Source organism: Triticum dicoccoides, chromosome 6B (genome assembly GCF_002162155.2).
Source record: "Triticum dicoccoides isolate Atlit2015 ecotype Zavitan chromosome 6B, WEW_v2.0, whole genome shotgun sequence".
Classification (NCBI taxonomy): Eukaryota; Viridiplantae; Streptophyta; class Magnoliopsida; order Poales; family Poaceae; genus Triticum; species Triticum dicoccoides.
In genome coordinates, this window is record NC_041391.1 from 412,445,949 (window position 1) to 412,459,779 (window position 13,831).

A 13,831-nucleotide genomic window follows, 5' to 3' on the forward strand; every position below is an offset into this window, starting at 1 on the left:
CGACCTGGATATATGTAGGGAGATCAGTTCATATACACGCCTGCATGTGTTAGAAGCAAATAAGGTCCGGAGAGGCAAACAGGGGGAGAGAGTGTGGCTAGGAGGTGGTGCGAGAGGCCTACCATGTCGAGGGGGAGGAGTGTGCGAGCATGTGACTAATGAAAAGAGGGGCGGGAGTGTGCACCTGCGTGGAATCGTATTGGACATATGGGGGCATGGACGGTGAGAAGAGAAGAGGGGAAGTATATGTTGTAGGCACACTTGGCTAGAGAGGTATATCGACCGGTGTGTGACAGAAAGAAGGAGCCGGGGGCCTACACACATCGCTGGTGGACGACCTAAAGAGAAATAATGAACGTGCGTGATGGAGGGGACGCTAAGGGTGTGTGAGGGGGGCGGGCGTGTGCATGCACGATAGAAAGTTAGTGCTAGCTAGCTACAAATAGAAGAGGATCGTGAAGGTGTAAAAGAAAGATCATAATTCATTATAAAAAGGTGGATACGGATACTTGAAGAAGATATCATAATGTACAACAATGATTATAATTTGGGCTAATGTGTGGCTTTTGCAACTCAGGTCTAAATACTTGTCATAATGTAGGGGGCGGGGCACTATACTTTGTGTGATAAACATGGTGTACGTATGGAACATGGTTTAGATTATGAATATATAGTTAGTACATCAAATGTGCTATTATTTGGAATCAACATCAAGTGTATTCAAAAAATAGAATTCGAGTTCATGTAGTACACATAGTTCATATCTATCTCTATAGTAATCATGTGGTGTGTTATTAAGGTAATACATGAGTGATGGTTGAAGTTGGCAACAATCATGATTGTAGATTCTTATTGAAATAGAGAAACGAATTCAAATTTAGTTCGAATTGCAGCGGTAGTATAGACATTTGGAATGCACTAAAATGTTGGTATGAGTAGGTTACATGCATTATACGGCAAAGCGAAAAAAAATAATCGGACATAACATGGATTCATACTCCCTCCTTCCATCTATATAGGGCGTAATCAGATTTTTAAGACCGCCTTTGACTATTGACAAGATTAATAGTACATGACATGCACAATGTGAAAATTATATCATTGAAAGAACCTTTCACAGACGAAGTTAACGGTGTGCTTTGTGTAAGTTGCATGTCATATATCATTGCACTAATATTTGGTCAAAGTTAGCATCGAAAAACGCATTAGGCCCTATATAGATGGAAGGAGGGAGTAGCTTTGAACAGCATTTGTATAGTAAAACGGGGCAAGACTCTCTCTTTGTGTGGTGTGAATAGTTTTATTTTTTTCGTTTTCTTTTTGGTTGAGCGAAGTGCGAATTGATTTGGTACGTACAAGTACAATATTACTATGCAGTCAAAAAAAGTATATTATTACTACACGTTAGGCTTGTCCCTAAAATTCAACCCGCGTCTGGTTATATCCCAAAAATTCAGATATCGTGCTCCCAAAACTGACGCCTTCACAACCCGCGCCTTGCTATCCCGAAATTACAACGCGCGCGAAAACTCCCTCCAGCTGCCAAATCCCGACACGCGAAATCCCCCTTCTAACCCTAAGCGGAAAGGGCCGCTAGTTCAAATTGGTGGGGGGTACTTTTGTAACACACCCTACATTTTGGACAAGCGCGTCCGTAAGTCATGCTTCACCCCCTCCCATCGCCCCCGTTTTGCCATTCGAAATCCCAGGCTGCCATAACCTCTCCGCTCCAGCCGCGAAACCCCACCCTCCTCCGTCCACCACGTCACCGCTGCCCAGCCGGAGCCTCTTCCCCAATGACGTCGTCCACCGCAACAGCTCGACGTCCCTCGTCCACCTCCCCGGATGAGGATCCGTCGTTCATCTCGCAGTCCCGCCGGTTCAGCCGCCCCATCCTACACCTCCAAGGAGCTGCTCCGGTGATCGCCTCGTCTATCGCGGCTGCTCCATCCCCATAGCGCCGCCTTAACCTGCTCCACCAGAACCGCAGCATCCTCACCGACTCCTCGGACGAAGCCGAGGCCTACTCGGCGCCACCAAAGAGGTTGTACACTCATCGCATCGCACCTTCTCCTTAACTCGACCTCCCGGCGCCGACGGTGCTCCATCCCTGTCAGGACCCCGACTCGATGTCACATCGATCTAGCTGGTAACACCTCATATCACTTTGCGGCCTCACGCACGGTATCCCCAGGGGTGTCGTCTTACCTTTTCCCGGGACCGTTTGCGCCTTTTGGCTCACGTATATGATAGTGTCGCTAGCATCCATATGATAAAGAGCCCGGGCTGACATGACTAGTCGTAAACCCAAAGTGGCACAGACTTACAGGGACAGGCATCCATGACCCAGCTTCGAACGTGTCGGTCATCAGCAAGTGGGTTCGGGCTGTAGCACTGGGCTAGCAGGACTCCGGTAAACCGGGCTGTAGCGGGCTAACAGGACTCCGGTACTCAAAGCGTGACATTTCCCCGAAGGGACAGACACAGGAACGAAGAAGGACACATGCCGGCCAACCTAAGTGTTCCAGAGCAGTAGCAAGCTACCATGGCTCAGCGGTAACACTAGGAGACATTTCCCGGTAAGAGAGGCTACTAAAGATAAACAACTAGATAGTCAGATCCCACACATACCAAGCATTTCAATCATACACACAATATGCTCGATATGTGCAAATACAACGAAGCATCACAACATGACTCTATGACACAAGTACTTTATTTAAGGCTCATAGAGCCATACATGACATACACAAAGGTATGGGTCTCACGACCCAACATACAAGTCATACAGTCATACAAACCAGCAGCGGAAGTAGCTTGTCTGAGTACAGACAACTAGTAAAATAAAAGAGGCTTGGGAAGCCTAGCTATACTACAAGGTCCTTCACAAGCTCAGGGTCACCACCTGGGTCTTTCAGCCTACTCGTTGATGTCAACGTCTACATAGAACCCATCAGAAGGGGTTGCAGCGTCTTCTGTAAAAATGTAAATTATAGCAACATGAGTACAAAGGTACTCAGCAAGACTTACATCAGATCCTACATACATGCTTAGTATCAAGAAGGGTTGGTGGAGTTATTGCAGCAAGCCAGCTTTGACTCTTGGCTAGGCTATCCTACGATACTCCAACTTGAAATGGTTTTGCGCACACGAGTCCACTACTCACCAATTCAATACACTACCGAGGATCCGCCTCCGTCTTCCTACGGAAGAGCCATCCTCGGCACTCACACTTATCTTGAGGCTTTTAGTAGTTTCCATTTACTTGTCTATGAATTGTACAGGCAACCAAGTAGTCCTTTACCGCGGACGCGGCTATTCGAATAGATCATGTTAACCCTGCAGGGGGTACTTCTTCATACACGCTCTCACCACTTACCGTCGTTTACACGACATGTACTCGGCAACCTTCAAGCGGAAGCCCAACGTGGGTGTCGGCCACGACCTACCTAATCACCTAAGCCTCCAGTCCAGGTTTATCGCCTATCCAGGTTCCATCCGCAGGGAGTCCGGCCAAGGTTTCCCATACGGCCCCGAACGATGTGAACAGGGTTCCCGAGATACCTAACGGGTATTCGGTACACCCGGCCACGTACCTACCGCATCACAGCCCACCCCTACGGTCAGCGCTGTCCACGGCCTCCAGTAGGCTACAAACACCAGAAACTACTTGCAACTCCTGGACGGAGAACTAGGGTGAATAAGAAGCCGAGAGGGTCCATTGGTTTCGGGCCCAATGCATGGTAGTAGCTGATTCTTAAATCACTCATACAGATCTCAGTGCTTAAGGTCGGCTTCAATGAAACAACCCACCATGTACTCCTACATGGCCTTTCATCGATACCTTTACCAAATCGTGTTCACCACACCACTCTCATTACCGACATAATCATTTCACTCCAGCCCATCACCCAGATGAACCAGACCTGACACGACTCTAAGCATAGCAGGCATAGCAAGGTAGGAACAACACATACATATGGCTCAAGCAACTCCTACACATGCTAGTGGGTTTCATCTAGTTACTGTGGCAATGACAGGTCATGCAGAGGAAATGGGTTCAACTACCGTAGCACACAGCAGTTTGAATCGCGTTGTCTTAATGCAGTAAAAGAGAGCAGGAGCGAGAACATGGGATTGTATCGATATGATCAAATGGTTGGTTGCTTGCCTGATGGTTCGATGCACTGATATGGTTCTTCGTTAGGGTAATCACGGTACTCCTCGGGGGCAGAACCTGTCGCAAAGGACATCGATACACAACCATCACCAAACAATGTGCAACAATATGATGCATGCATGAAACATGGCAATATGAGTGGGTTGGGCTAATGCAACTAAGAACAGAGGGGTTTGAACAAATTTGAATCAAGGATTCAAATTTTAAGTTCAAATATGGTATTTTAAAGTGCTTTTCCTTGTTCTGCTTAAAACATCAATTTAACTTGCTTGATCATGCATGAAAATAGTACAGATGGATAGATTGGATTTTTCTGATCATTTTTCATATATAATTTGTCCAATTTGGAGTTACAGAATAAAAGTTATGAATTTTTGAAGTTTTAAATAATATTCTGGAATTTCCTGATTTAATTTAAATTCAGAAAATCAATTACTGCGTCAGCCTGACGTCAGTGTGACGTCAGCAGGTCAACGGAACAGGTCTGGGTCAAACCTGACAGTGGGTCCCGCATGTCAGGGTGATTATTTTAATTAAAATTTAATTAAAACTAATCCTGTTTAATTAACAGGGCTGGGCCCCACCTGTCATTGACTCAGGGGAGTCAACCAGGGCCCACCCGTGGTCAAAGTCAAAGTCGGCTGCCGGCGTTTAGCCGCCGGCGAGCCCGACGCGGCGGCGGGAGTGGTTTTGGCCATTTCGGCCACCAGAGGGGCCGCGGAGACCACCGGAGTGGAGCTGAGGACAAACCGCAGCTCTTGGCGGAGTCCGTTGGGGTCGGGGTGGCCGGAGTCGACGGCGGCGAGCTCGGCTGCGGCCGCCGGGGTTCGGTCGTGCACGGGAATGGGGTTGGAGCTCGAAGTCGAGCGAAGCGAGGCGCTAGGGATGCTCTACGGGGTCTTGCGAACTCGTTGGACTCACCGGGGTGACCAAATGGTCACCGGAGCTGCGTCGACGACGAGCTCGGCGACGGCGGAGGTTCGGCCGTGGTGGGGAGGAGGCTACGGTGGGGAAACGAGGGGGAGGAGAGGGGGAAATGGTGGCGTAGCTCACCGCGGTTGCAGTGGGCGTCGAAGTGGGCTCGGGGACGCGCTGGAGACGGCGAATCGACGGCGACGGTGGTCGGAGCCCGAAGAGGGGAACGGCGACGTGGCGGCGATGCAGGGCTTCCGGGGAGCTGTGGAGCGGTGGGGAGGAAGAGGGGGTCGTGGCGGAGCTTCTGAGCTAGTCGGGGGAGCGAGGGGTGGCCGGAGATGGCTGCTACGGCGAATGGCGGCGACGATGGTGCTCGGCCGTGAGAGAGAGAGGGAGAGAGCAGCACGGGAGAGAGAGGGGGATAAGGCCAGGGGATCGGGGCGGCACCGAGAAGAAGCGCCGCGGCGTCGCGCTGGCGGGGGAGGCAGGCAGACGGGCTGGTGGCGTGGCGCTCCGGCCGTGCGCGCGCGCCGGCCACACGCCTGGCCGACTGGCGCCAGGAGGACGACGGCGGTGGTGGGCTGGGCTGGCTTGCTGGGCCGGCCAGCTGGCTGGGCCGCACAGGGAAGTTTTTCCCTTTTTTTCTGTTTCTGTTTTTATTTAATATATCTGCAACTTTGTTGAATTTAATAAAATACCTAGGCAACTTCAAAAAATCACCAAACTATTCCTGGCCCATAGTTGGATTATTTCCAACATGAAACATTTTAGTTTGGAGATATTTGAGCATTTAAATATTTTATATTATTTTAAATGCCCAAATTCAAATATCTATGATTTAAATCAAAAACCCTAGGATGGCCTAGGAAAATGTGCACCACTTTTGGCAGAGGTTCTGAACCAAGGCAAAAATGATGGGCATTTTAGAAGGGCATTTCAGGTTCATTGAAAAATTATTTTAGTAACCCTAGTTGGTTTCAGAGGGGACTGGGGGTTCTGTCATCCCCATTTCAAGTTTCTGATGAAAGAGTAAACATGATGCAACACTCTAATGCATGACTAGCTAGGGTGTGACAACTCACCCCCACTCAAAAGAATCTCGTCCCGAGATTTGGGTTCCTCCGGGAAGAAGGCGGGATATTCAAGTCGAAGACGATCCTCCCTTTCCCAAGTTGCTTCATCCTCAGAATGGTGCGACCATTGAACCTTGAGAAACTTGATATTATGACGTCGTGTGGTACGTTCGGCCTGATCGAGGATACGAATGGGGTACTCTCGATATGTAAGATCATCTTGGAGATCAAGCGTTTCGTGGTCCACTTCACGGATAGGATCCGAGAAGCAACGCCTGAGTTGAGAAACGTGGAAGACATCGTGAACTCTGGAGAGGTGCGGAGGTAGTTCCAACTGGTAGGCAACTTCTCCTCATTTGGCAAGAATGCGAAAAGGTCCAATGTAACGAGGAGCCAATTTGCCTTTGATACCGAAACGATGGGTTCCCTTCAGAGGGGTGACCCGAAGATAAGCCTTCTCGTCAACCTCGAAAGTCACAGCCTTATGTTTTCGGTCATATTGACTCTTTTGACGGGATTGGGCTGTTTTCAACTTTTCACGAACGATGCGAACTTGTTCTTTTGCTTCCTGAATCATATCCAGGCCAAAGAATTGTCTTTCCCCGGTCTCTGACCAGTTAAGGGGTGTTCGACACCGTCGTCCATAGAGAACTTCAAAAGGGGCTTTACCCAAGCTAGATTGATAGCTGTTGTTATAAGCGAATTCGGCAAATGGAAGGCACTTCTCCCAATCCATTCCGAATGAGATAACAGAGGCTCGAAGCATGTCTTCTAGAATTTGGTTGACGCGTTCCACTTGACCACTCGACTGAGGGTGGAAAGCGGTGCTAAAGGAAAGACGGGTTCCCATAGCATTTTGGAAACTTTCCCAAAATCGAGAGGTGAAAAGACTTCCTCGATCCGAGTTAATTTCCAAAGGAACACCATGGAGAGACACTATTCGGGAGATGTACAAATCTGCCAGCTGACTAGCGGTTATACTCTCACGAACAGGTAAGAAGTGGGCTACTTTGGAAAGACGATCGACCACGACGAAAATAGCATTATTCCCTCTCTTGGTCCTGGGAAAACCGGTAATGAAATCCATGCCAATTTTATCCCATTTCCATTCAGGAATAGCTAGGGGTTGAAGGGTGCCAGCAGGCCGTTGATGCTCTGCTTTTACACGACGACAGACGTCGCAATTTGCAATATACTGAGCAATTTCTCTCTTCATCCTAGTCCACCAGAACCTCTGGCGTAGGTCCTGATACATCTTAGTACTACCGGGATGAATAGTGAGAGGAGATTCATGAGCTTCCTTAAGGATTAATCGCCTTAGGTTGCACACTTTGGGAACTACTAGTCGATTCCCGAAGTATACGACTCCTTGATCATTAATGGAGAAACAATCCGCAATTCCTTTCTGAATGTTCCTCTTGATGCGGGAGATTCCCGGATCTACCTTCTGTGCTTTGATAATTTGATCCGTAAGGGTAGGTTTTGCCACCAAGGTGGAGAGAAAACCTTGAGGAACAATGTGAAGGTTAAGCTTCCGAAATTCCTCATGCAGAAGCGGTTGACTTTGTTGTAACATCAGGTTGTTACAATAAGATTTACGACTTAGCGCATCAGCCATGACGTTGGCTTTCCCTGGGGTGTAGGTTATTCCTAAGTCGAAGTCGGTGATCAATTCAACCCAACGTCTCTGCCTGAGATTCAAATCCGGTTGGGTGAAAATATACTTCAGACTTTGGTGATCAGTGAATATTTCGCAACGATTACCGAGGAGGTAATGTCGCCAGGTCTTAAGTGCATAGACTACGGCTGCAAGCTCTAGATCATGAGTAGGATAATTCTCCTCATGTGGGTGCAGTTGCCGTGAAGCGTAGGCAATTACGTGTCGATCTTGCATGAGAATGCAACCTAGTCCTTGTCGCGAGGCGTCGCAGTAGATAACAAAGTCCTTGGAGAAGTCTGGCGGTACCAGTACGGGAGCAGAAGTCAGGCGTCTTTTCAGTTCCTGAAAGCTGTGCTCACATTGTGGAGTCCACTCAAACTTCTTATCTTTCTTGAGGAGCTCGGTTAGAGGTTTGGCAACTTTGGAGAAGTTCTCGACAAAGCGACGACAATAGCTCGCTAAGCCCAGAAAACTCCGAACTTGCTTGACCGATTCAGGTGGAGTCCAATTAAGGACGGCTTGAACTCGCTCAGGGTTAACAGCAATACCTTTACCAGATATTACATGACCCAAATAGGTCACTTCTGACAACCAGAATTCACATTTAGAAAATTTGGCATAAAGGCGATGCTCTCGAAGTTTCTGCAACACTAGCCTTAGATGTTCGGCATGTTCTTCCTCGTTCTTGGAGTAGATGAGTATATCATCGAGGTAAACCACGACGAACTTATCCAAATACTCCATGAAGATTGAGTTCATTAACCGAGAAAAGGTGGCTGGAGCGTTGGTTAATCCGAAAGACATGACGGTGTACTCGTATTGGCCATAACGAGTAACAAAGGCCGTTTTAGGAATGTCCCCGTTTCTGATTTTGATTTGATGGTAGCCCAACCTCAAATCCATCTTGGAGAAGATTGAGGATCCAGCGAGCTGATCATACAGGTCGTTGATCCTGGGAAGTGGATATTTGTTCTTGATTGTGACCAAATTGACAGGTCGGTAATCTACAACCATCCGGTCCGTACCATCCTTCTTCTTGACGAATAGGACGGGGCAAGCCCACGGAGATGAGCTAGGTCGGATGAAACCCTTTTTCAAGGACTCATCGAGTTGTTTCTTAAGCTCGGCTAGTTCTAGTGGTGCCATCTTATAAGGTCTTCTAGCAATCGGAACGGTTCCTGGAATGAGGTCTATTACGAACTCAACATCCCTGTCAGGTGGAACACCTGGCAATTCTTCTGGGAAGACATCCGGGAAGTCACGGACTACCGGAACGTCCTCAAGGTCTGGCAAAGGGCTGGCGTTAAGAGAATATAATTGTCGCTTGGCTATTCGGGTCAAGACATTGACTATCTTCCCCGAAGGATGGGTGAGTTGAACAGTCCTAGAGAAGCAATCAATTTTGGCTTGATGAGCTGACATCCAGTCCATACCCAGAATGATATTAATATCTGAAGATTTAAGGGCTATCAAAGACGCAAGGAAAACAAGTCTGTCGACTTGGATCTCATTTCCATAACTTACCCTAGAGGTCTGCCATCTAGACCCAGGGGTAGAGATTTCCATAGTGGATGGCATGTCACAGAATGCAACGTTATGCAAACGAGCATAATTTTCAGATATAAAGGAATGAGAGGCTCCTGTATCGAAAAGGATAGATGCCGGGTGGCAATTAACAAGAAGCGTACCGAGAACGACGTTGGGATCCTCTTGAGCTTCTTCGGCAGAAATACAATTGACATGGCCACGTGAAGCGGGGACCGGCTTGGCGTGGAATACTTTTCCTGTCGGCTTGCCACGGCCAACAGCTTTAGCAGATTGATTGGGGTTGGTCTGGGGACACTCACGCATATAGTGGCCAGATTCCCCACACTTGAAACAAGTCACGGAACTGGTACGTGGAGGAACATTATTGGTTGGACCCCCATAGGGCTTGGCTGGAGCAGACTGTTGTACAGGGCGAGGCGCCTGGAAAGATGGCCTCGGTGTGAACCTGGGTGGCAGGGCGGTGTTGGGCACCCACACGCGGCGCTTCTGAGGACCAGCACCGGATGAGGAACCCGTGTCACGTCCATGCTTGCGTGTTGCGTCATAGTCAGTCTGACCAGTTTCAGCACTGATGGCTTTGTTGACAAGTTTCGAAAAAGATGTGCACTCATGCAGACGGAGGTCGCGGCGAAGCTCAGGACTAAGGCCCTTACGGAACCTTGCTTGCTTCTTGGCGTCAGTAGAAACTTCCTCGGTTGCATATCGTGCGAGATTACCAAACTCCCTGCTGTAAGCATCCACAGACAGTCGGCCTTGGGTGAAACTGCAAAATTCTTCACGTTTACGGTCCATGAGACCCTCCGGAATGTGATGTTCACGGAAAGCCTCACTGAACTCAGCCCAAGTAGTGACATGGCCCGCCGGGCGCATAGCTCCATAATTCTCCCACCATAGACTGGCGGGGCCTTCAAGATGATATGCAGCAAAGGTGACCTTGTCAGCCTCCGCTACCAGCGCGGAACGCAGTTTGTGAGAGATACTGCGAAGCCAGTCATCAGCGTCGAGAGGCTCGACGGAGTGGTGGAACGTGGGTGGATGCAATTTGATAAAATCACTGAGTGACACCACGTTAGCCCTCTGATGGTGTGCTGTATTCTGTTCAATACGCTCCAACAAACGGTTTGTCTCCCGCTTGTTTCTCTCAGCTTCCATCATCACCTCGGCTAGTGAAGGAGGATGAGGCAGATTTTCATTCCTGGCTTCACTGCCTTCGGCCTGCTCTTGAGAAGCAGGGTTAGCGCGCGTGTTGACCATCCTAGGTAAACAAGACAATGATTTAGTCAGGATGATAAAATTCCGACATAGGATAAAAATGCAAGGAATAACTCGAAATGCAAGATGATCATCCGTATGACATGGTAAAAACAGAACTGCTTCTTTTATTCCATCGTCATACACACCATACAGAGTTTAGTACAAGACCAAACAAAGTACTATTACGGTGAAAAGAGGATTACATCTCATCGGAGGCATTCCAAGCTCCTATACATCATTTTCCTACACCTCCGGAAGGAGTACAAACTAGGTCATAACCCACGAGTCACGCGGGACGATAGAAGACACAGCTAGTGCGAACTAGTGATACTACTGCTAACTCAGACCGATCCGTAGTAGTCCTCGTAGAAGTCACCTCCATAGCCTGGAAGCTCAACATGATCATCCGGAAACAGACGATCTCGCGAAGCTTGTGGACCATAGGGGCTAGGATGAGGCCTTGGACCAACAAACGGTGGCCTGCGGGGACCGCGAGGTGGGGTGATGCCTCCTACATCACGCCAAACCATCACGTCTGGCAGAGCGGACCTCACAGGATAGAGATCGCGCATATCTAAATATCCAGCTTGCACCGCCGGTGCGAACCGAGTCAAAGTGGCCCAGTGGTCAGCACGGGTATTGAAGAGCTCTAACCTCAAGGCCCGATTTTCACGGTCCTTATCCTCGAGCATCTCAGCAGTGGTGCGAGTCCGTGAATCCTCCTGGGTGGGGTCAGCATAGATAGCCTGGAGATACCCTTGTGCTCCCGGAAGTGATCCTGGCATATACCGGAAATCAGAGTCCCGAAATAGGCCAGATCTGACCCGCATAATGGTCATCATAGAGTAGGCGGCGTCCTGCACAGCCATCTCAATGGTAACCCCGAGTCCATAAGAGCAGTGAAGAGGCTCGGTGGATCCAGGATAAGATGGAAATATCCTGACAGTGCAGAGATACTGGCTTTGATTAAAGTCTCGGAATTGCTCTTCGACCGTGTACTCGGGATACCAGCGATATCCAGCCTCAGTCATTACCCTGACCAACTTAGCAGTATGGCCGGGTACATCTAGGCATCGAGTCAGGCGAACCACTTGATTGAGGTCGCGAGTGGCCATCTGAAAGCACAATCATAATGCAAAGGCATTAGAATTTCTAGCAAAATTTCGGCAGCATAACAGCTGTAAATGCTCAAAAAGGATTTGAGACATTTGACAAAGGATTTCGTACACACTCAACATCACCATATCAAAGTTCTGAAACCATTCTGGCAACATAATGTGGTAGTAGAACTGAACTAGGCTGGTAACCATCAAACTTATAAGGTACTACTGATTAGTAACTCGTGATCCTGATAGAGAGAACAGATCCTAATTCCTTAACCCCCGGTGGAAGAATGGACTGACTCAGATCAGAAAGTCATAAGGTATCAGGAGTAAAAAGAGCCTTACGTTCCAACCCACAAACAATTCCCCTACATATAACTAAAGAATTTCTAGACTCAACATCGACCAGTTTGGCTTGGAGAACCTACAGGCAGTCCGGCTCTGATGCCACAACGCTGTCAGGACCCCGACTCGATGTCACATCGATCTAGCTGGTAACACCTCATATCACTTTGCGGCCTCACGCACGGTATCCCCACGGGTGTCGTCTTACCTTTTCCCGGGACCGTTTGCGCCTTTTGGCTCACGTATATGATAGTGTCGCTAGCATCCATATGATAAAGAGCCCGGGCTGACATGACTAGTCGTAAACCCAAAGTGGCACAGACTTACAGGGACAGGCATCCATGACCCAGCTTCGAACGTGTCGGTCATCAGCAAGTGGGTCCGGGCTGTAGCACTGGGCTAGCAGGACTCCGGTAAACCGGGCTGTAGCGGGCTAACAGGACTCCGGTACTCAAAGCGTGACATTTCCCCGAAGGGACAGACACAGGAACGAAGAAGGACACATGCCGGCCAACCTAAGTGTTCCAGAGCAGTAGCAAGCTACCATGGCTCAGCGGTAACACTAGGAGACATTTCCCGGTAAGAGAGGCTACTAAAGATAAACAACTAGATAGTCAGATCCCACACATACCAAGCATTTCAATCATACACACAATATGCTCGATATGTGCAAATACAACGAAGCATCACAACATGACTCTATGACACAAGTACTTTATTTAAGGCTCAGAGAGCCATACATAACATACACAAAGGTACGGGTCTCACGACCCAACATACAAATCATACAGTCATACAAACCAGCAGCGGAAGTAACTTGTCTGAGTACAGACAACTAATAAAATAAAAGAGGCTTGGAAAGCCTAGCTATACTACGTGGTCCTTCACAAGCTCAGGGTCACCACCTGGGTCTTTAGCCTACTCGTTGATGTCAACGTCTACGTAGAACCCATCAGAAGGGGTTGCAGCGTCTTCTGTAAAATGTAGATTATAGCAACATGAGTACAAAGGTACTCAGCAAGACTTACATCAGATCCTACATACATGCATGTTATCAAGAAGGGTTGGTGGAGTTATTGCAGCAAGCCAGCTTTGACTCTTGGCTAGACTATCCTACGATACTCCAACTTGAAATGGTTTTGCGCACACGAGTCCACTACTCACCACTTCAATACACTACCGAGGATTCGCCTCCGTCTTCCTACGGAAGAGCCATCCTCGGCACTCACGCTTATCTTGAGGCTTTTAACAGTTTCCATTTACTTGTCTATGAACTGTATAGGCAACCAAGTAGTCCTTTACCGCGGACGCGGCTATTCGAATAGATTATGATAACCCTGCAGGGGTGTACTTCTTCATACATGTTTCCACCACTTAGCGTCTGCACACGACATGTGCTCGGCAGACCTCAAGCGAAAGCCGACGTGGGTGTAGACCACGACCTACCTAAACACTTAAGCCTCTAGTCCAGGTTTATCGCCTATTCAGGTTCCATCCGCAGGGAGTCCGGCCGAGGTTTCCCATACGGCCCCGAACGATGTGAACAGGGTTCCCGAGATACCTAACGGGTATTCGGTACACCGTGCCACGTACCTACCGCATCACAGCCCACCCCTACGGTCAGCGCTGTCCACGGCCTCCAGTAGGCTACAAACACCAGAAACTACTTGCAACTCCTGGACAGAGAGCTAGGGTGAATAAGAAGTCGAGCGGGGTCATATTTCAGGGCCCAATGCAAGGTAGTAGCTGTATC